Here is a 6,815-nt window from a genome sequence, read left to right as displayed (position 1 = left end):
AGAATATTTTTACGTGAGGGAGAACAAATGAATGTCAACATTGCAAGGTGTTGAAAATTGGATGGTATAGGATAAAATATACAATCAATGCAAACTAGAGTCTATAGTTAACAGTAACATTGTAATATGCTTTCATTAATTGTAACAAAAGCAATAAACCAAAGCTAAATGTCTCTAAGAGGGGGATATAAGAGTAGAATGGGATTCTTGGTGGTGGTGGTGCTATCTGACCATTTTATTTTATTATTTTATTTTATTTTATTTTAATTTATTTTATTTTATTTATTGTAATTCAGTGTTTTTGTTTTTCTTTTTTCTTTTCCTTAGTTTTTTTTTTTTTCTTCTCCTCTTCCTCTTCCTTTCTGGAAAAAATGGAAATGTCCTCATACAGATTGTGGTGGGGAATGCATAACTATGTGATTATACCAGAAACTACTGATTGTTTACTTATGAAGTTAAATAAAACTGTTTAAAAAATAAACAGAGGGATATAATTGCTGGAGAAAATGTGGAGCGAGGGATTTACTTAGTCACTGTTGGTGGGGAAGTAGAATGGTGCAGCCCATGTGGAAGGCAGTGTGGTGGTTCCACAGGAATGCAACCCCATTATTAGGTATATACTTGGAAGAACTGAGAGCACGGACATGAATGGACATTTGCACACTGGTGTTTATGGTGGCAGTATATGCAATTCACAATGGATGGAGGTGGCCTAAGGGTACATCGAATGATAAATGGAATGATTAACTGTAGTGTATACATACAGTGGAATAGTGAATGGTGGCAAGAATCGGTGAGGTATGCAACTAGGTAAATGGAACTTGAGGACAATATGTTGAGTGAAATAAGCCTGAAATGAAAAGACAAACATTATAACACCTCACTAATATGGAATAACTATAATGTGCAAACTCTGATAATTGAATCTGAAAGCATAGGTTATCAGGGGAAGGCTTAGTGTAAAGGTTCCTAGATTGTAAGTTCTTATAGCAGTCACATGTATTCATGAGTTGTAATGGTTATTTCTAAATTCTGAGATGCTGAGCTGTTTGTGTATATTCTGGTTGGTTCCTGGAACTTTGGGTATTTGTGTGAAACCTGAGACTCAGAGTCAGATTTCACCAGCTGTGAATGTCAGCATTACCCCATTCAGCAACTGTTGAAGAAGCTGAAAAAGAGATCAGACTTCAATTAAAGATACGAACAAAATGGACTTCGTTAGGACTAAGGTAAATCAGATTAAAGGGTAAAGGTCAATAATGACTGTGTTTTAAAACTTCAACTTCTGTTTGGGACCAATGGAGGAGAAGTTTATTTTTTGGAAAATCTATATTTTCTGTAGCACACTACATAATTTAACTTTTATGGTCAGTTTATTCAAACACCATACTTACATGGAAACTTGAATAAGGATTGAGATCTGGTTGGTTTGGACAGGTTAGCATGAAGCCCCAACACATCACAGAGTAATTTGAGCAGAGAATAAAAAGTATTTGCAAAGCCCTCTGGAAGGATTGGGGAAAAATGAGGAAATATTAAACTTCCCCACCTGGGGAATTCCTGATATTCTCACAAGCATTGGGTACTACCAGTTTCGTAGGCCAAGTCCTCAATCTTGGGGATTGCCCTTATGAAGCTTGTTACTGCAAAGGAAAAGCTAAGCCTACCTACAATTGTGCCTAAGGGTCACCCCAGAGAACCTCCTTTGTTGCTCAGATGTGGCCTCTCTCCCTAAGTCAACTCTGCAGGTAAACTCCCTGCCCTCCCCCACTACATGGGACATGATGCCCAGGGTGTAAATCTCCCTAGCAAGGTGGAAAATGACCCCTGGGAATAAGCCTGAATTAGTATTGTCAGATTAAGAAAGTCTTGTTGACCAAAAGAGGGAAGAAAAATGAAACAAAATAGTTTCAGTGGCTGAGAGATTTCAAGTGTAGTAGAGAGGACATTCTGGAGGTTATTCTTCTGCATTATACAGATATTCCTTTTTAGTTTTTAGTGTATTTGAATAGCTAAAAGGAAATACCTGAAACTGTTGAACTGCAATCCAGTAGCCCGTATTACTGAAAATGATCATTCAACTATATAGCTTATATGTTGTGACCATGTGATTGTGAAAATCTTGTGGTTCACATTCCCTTTATCCAGTGTATGGACAGATAAGTAGAAAAATGAGGACAAAAACTTAATGAATAATGGGGTGGGGGGAAGGGGTATGGGATGTTTTGAGTGTTCTTATTTTCTTTTATTTTTATTTTTATTCTTATTTTTATTTTTATTTCTTGGTGCAATGAAAATGTTCAAAAATTGATTGTGGTGATGAATGCACAACTATATGATAATACCCTGAAGAGTTAATTGCACACTTTGGATGATCATATAGCATGTGGCTATATCTCAATAAAATTGCATAAAAATTTTTTAAAAAGTGAAGGAGAATTGAAAACTTTCTCAGACAACCAAAAACTAAAATCGACAATTCATCAACAGCAGATCTGCCCGAAAGATATGTTAAAAGAATTTCTTCAAGGAGAAGGAAAATGTATAAGTCAGAAATTTGTATCTACAAGAAAAAGCAGTAGAAAAGGAATAAATGAAATAAAAATAAATTTTTATTTTTCTTAATTAAGCTAAATATAACTATTTAAAGTAATGACAGTAACAATGGATTTATTTATTTGGTGATTATAGCATATGGATAAGTGACATGAATGATAGCAATATCATAAGGGACAGGAAGGAAGAATTGGGAATATTCTATTATAAATGCCTACTTCATGTGAAATGGTGCAGTGTTATTTGAAAGCTGAATTCAAATGTATATTGGAAATTCTAGGGCAACCACTAAAATTTTTTAAATAGTTTATATGCTAAAAGAATAGATAAGATGCTCAATTAAAACCAGAGTAGGCAGAAAAAGAAAACAAAGGACAAATACAGCAAATAGAGAACAATTACAAATTTGGTCAATGTTAATCCAATTGTATCAATAATCACTTTAACTGTGAATGGTCTAATTACACCAACGAAAAGACAAAGATTGTCAGAGTAAATTAAGAAAAAAAAAAAGAACAAGATATAGCCATATGCTCTCTGCAAGAAATTCACTGTAAATGTAAAAACCCAGATAGGTTAAAACTATAGTAAATTTCATAGACAGATAGTAGATTACAGATTACCAGGAGTGGGTGCACGGAAAAGGGCTTATTGCTTAATGGTTCTGAGTTTCTATTTGAGGTGATGAAAATATGGGCAATGTGTGTTCATGATGGTTGCATAATATTGTGAATGTAATTAATATCAATGAATTGTACACTTGAAAGTGTTTATAATGGGAAACATTGAGTTGTATGCATGTTACTACAATAAAATGTTTATTTAAAGACGATATATTAAAGATTAGGCAGTTACTGATACATTCATTATTTGAATATAAATAGGCTTTATGGTTTCTAAACTGTGATATCTTTTTATCACAGTTATCTTTTTAAAAGCAGTTTATTGAGATATATTCACATGCTATACAGTCCACCCAAAGTGTGCAATCAATGGCTTTTAGTATAATCACAGATCTGTGCATTCATTACCTAGCAATTTTAGAACATTTTCATTACTGCAAAAAATGAAAACTCCTTACCTCTTAGCAGTCACCTTTCAATCCCTCTATCCTTCCCCAGCCCTACATAACCACTAATCTAATTCTGTCTCTATAGATACATATTTACATTTTATATAGATGAAATCACACCTTATGCAGTACTTTGTGTCTGGTTTCTTCCACTTAGCCTGATTTTTTTTTTTTAAATTATTGTTGTTTTTTTAATTAGAGAAATTGTAGGTTTACAGAAAAGTCATGTAAAAAATACAATGTTCCCTACACCCCCTATTGTTGACACCTTGTGTTAGTGTGGTACCTTTATTACAATCGATGAAAGAATATTAAAATATTACTTTTAACTGTAGTCCATAGTTTACATTAGGTATTTTTTCCCATATACCACCTGATTATTACAACTTGTAATAGTGTCATATATTTGTTATAATTCATGAAAGAACATTCTTATATCTGTACTAGTATCCCCAGTCCATTGTCCACAATAGTATTCATTGTGTTATACAGTCCCACGTTTTATCTTCTTAAAAAATATGGAATGCTTCATGAATTTGCATGTCATCTTTGCACAGGGGCCAAGCTAATCTTCTCTGTATCATTCCAATTTTAGTATATGTGCTGCTGAAGTGAGCACCGTAATTTCATTTTTATGAAATCTTTTTAATAAAATTCTTAATAGCAAAATATTTATGAAGTAGGTTTTATTCTTTTTTGCCTTTATTGCAGAGAATAAACATTGGATTAATTTTGTGTATTTGTTCTGAATCTCTGCCTAGCTAATTAATTTTATGTGCACAGTTTAAAGTCACAACTGCTGGTCAGAATGATCAGGGGAAATTGAGCATTTTATTGATTGTCAATACTTTCTATATTCACCTAATGACCATCAGTTCTCTGAAATAAAGACATAAATTTCATTAACACCCTCTCCCCCACCAACCCCAGCCAAGAAAAGCAAGGCGATGGAGAAAGATATTCCATGCAAACACTAATCGAAAGAAGCTGGATTAGATACATCAATTTCAGGCAAAGCAAACTGCAGAAGAAGGAAAATTATCAAATATAAAGAGGAGTTTTTCTTAATGATAAAATGATCAATTCTCCAAGAAGAACTAACAGTCTCAGATATGTATATACCCAACTACCAGAGAGTCAAAATATGTGTGGCAAAAAACTGGTAGACCTGAAAGATTAATAGACATGTCCACTATTACAGTTGGAGACTTCAACATTCTTCTTTCAGTAATTGATAGATATAGAAAGCAGAAAATCAGTAAAGATATGGTTGACCTGAAAAACATATTCTGAACAATTTAGATAAATAAAAATGTGTTTCTACCATCACTTATATTTACAAAAATTTTAAGTGATTAGAGTATAAGATAGGCCAACCAGGCACAAAAAATGTAAAATCTATGTTCTTGGAATGGTTTGAGCTTTATCAATATAATGCTTTTTAACGGTGATATGGGTCTGTAATAAATTGTCTTAATGATAGTGCTGATAATAATATATCAAAAAATAAAACTGGCAATCATTGAAAATCTAGACATAATCAGTACTGGATATTTCCAATGGTGTGTTCATTGTATCGATGTACACTTAAAGCTATTTTAAAAACCTTGATTATTTAATTTTTTTGCCAAAAAAATAAAGTCTTGTAAGTTTAAAATGCTATAAATATTAACCCATTTTTACTTAATGAAACAGCTATTTTTTAAAACAATGTCTGTGTTTTGGAGATTTCTCAGGAAAATTATTATTGTATTATATTGTACTATGTCAGGTGTCAACTTGGCTAGGTTATGATGTCCTGTTATTCAGTCATGCAAGCACTGGCCTGATTGTTACTGTGGAAATATTTCATGGATTTAAATCATTACTCAATTGATTGCACCTATGACTTATTGCATATACAATCAGCAATTGGATAGAGTCTCATCCAATCAGTTGAAGGCCTTAAAGAGAGAACTAATGATTTCAGTGGTCAGAAAGAATTTCTGTCTCTACTTCAGCCAGCAAACTTCTCCTAGGGAATTAATTGAAACCTTCATTGGAGTTCCCAACTTGCCACCTGCCCTATGAATTCAGATTTACCAACTCCCATGATCGTGGGATCCAATTCCTATAATAAATCCCATAATATTTATGTGGATGTGGGTGCGTGTGTATGTGTGTATATATATATATATACATGTGTATATATATATGTATAGTGTATTCTTTGGTTTTGCTTCCCTGGAGTTCCCTGACTAAAACTAATGCTAATACTAATACTAATTCTAATACTAATACAATTATTCAGGGTAAGCAATACTAGCTACCATATTTGAATTTCTTAAATATAGTTTAACACTATAGAAATTTATTTCTCATTCCTCTGTCATATTTTATGTAGGTCAAGCAACTCTCCTAGATGGCTCTCCTCTAAGCCTTAACTTGGGGATTTGGACTCTGTTCATATAGTAGTTTTTCTGCCAGATGCATACATGGGGAGAGAAGAAATGGAAGACTACATGAGACTTGCAAGCATCAGGTATCACCTGGCCTATTTCTTTTGGCCAGAACTCAAATAATGGTTCCTCCTAAGTGTTTGAATTTGGTGAACAAAATAGCATTATCCCTTCAATATGATTGTATCAGAAAATTATTCCATAAAACTGCAGGTTTATCTTTAAAGTGGCACTGCTTTCTTTACTGTAGATTGAACCAGAATTTGTTGTGCATGCTAGTTCAAAGCTGTTAAAAATTCCAGTCACTTTCAAACCTAAGATTGGATAAACAAGATTGAATATTAATTGGAAGAAATTTTAATTTAATCTTGTAAAATTCCCCTTACAAAATAACTGCCAAACTTAAATTTTATGATGTACATTTTGCACTTCATGGTATAAGGTTTACAAGACTTTTACCCAGTGCAACAGAATAGAACAAAAGACGGGAGTAACTTTGTCAATGTTCCCCCTTAAATTGATGTATAAACCATAAGAATTGGCCATTTCCAAACTTGAAAGAATCCATAAATATTATTAATCTTTTGCTTTGGTAGAAATTTTCCTTTTTAAATTTTATTTTCCATCCTCCATTTTCAGCATTGAGTTGAAAGTATTTGTTAAAATATTCTTTGAGTCAAAGTGATTGATATGCACTGAATCTGCAATTGATAACTGCATTCAAAGGTTAGGACTACACTATTTTAAAA

General features: G+C 32.9%; 1 non-coding gene across 1 annotated transcript; it reads right to left on the bottom strand.

Moving 5' to 3' along the window:
• Positions 1 to 4,140: 4,140 nt before the first annotated feature.
• Positions 4,141 to 4,247, bottom strand: LOC119541051. Its single transcript, XR_005218182.1, has one exon. It is a non-coding gene; the product is annotated as a U6 spliceosomal RNA (small nuclear RNA).
• Positions 4,248 to 6,815: the final 2,568 nt, after the last annotated feature.

The sequence above is a fragment of the Choloepus didactylus genome, chromosome 7, assembly GCF_015220235.1.
Source record: "Choloepus didactylus isolate mChoDid1 chromosome 7, mChoDid1.pri, whole genome shotgun sequence".
Taxonomy (NCBI): Eukaryota; Metazoa; Chordata; class Mammalia; order Pilosa; family Megalonychidae; genus Choloepus; species Choloepus didactylus.
The sequence above is the reverse complement of the archived record's forward strand: the minus strand, read 5'-3'. Positions and strand labels throughout refer to the sequence as shown.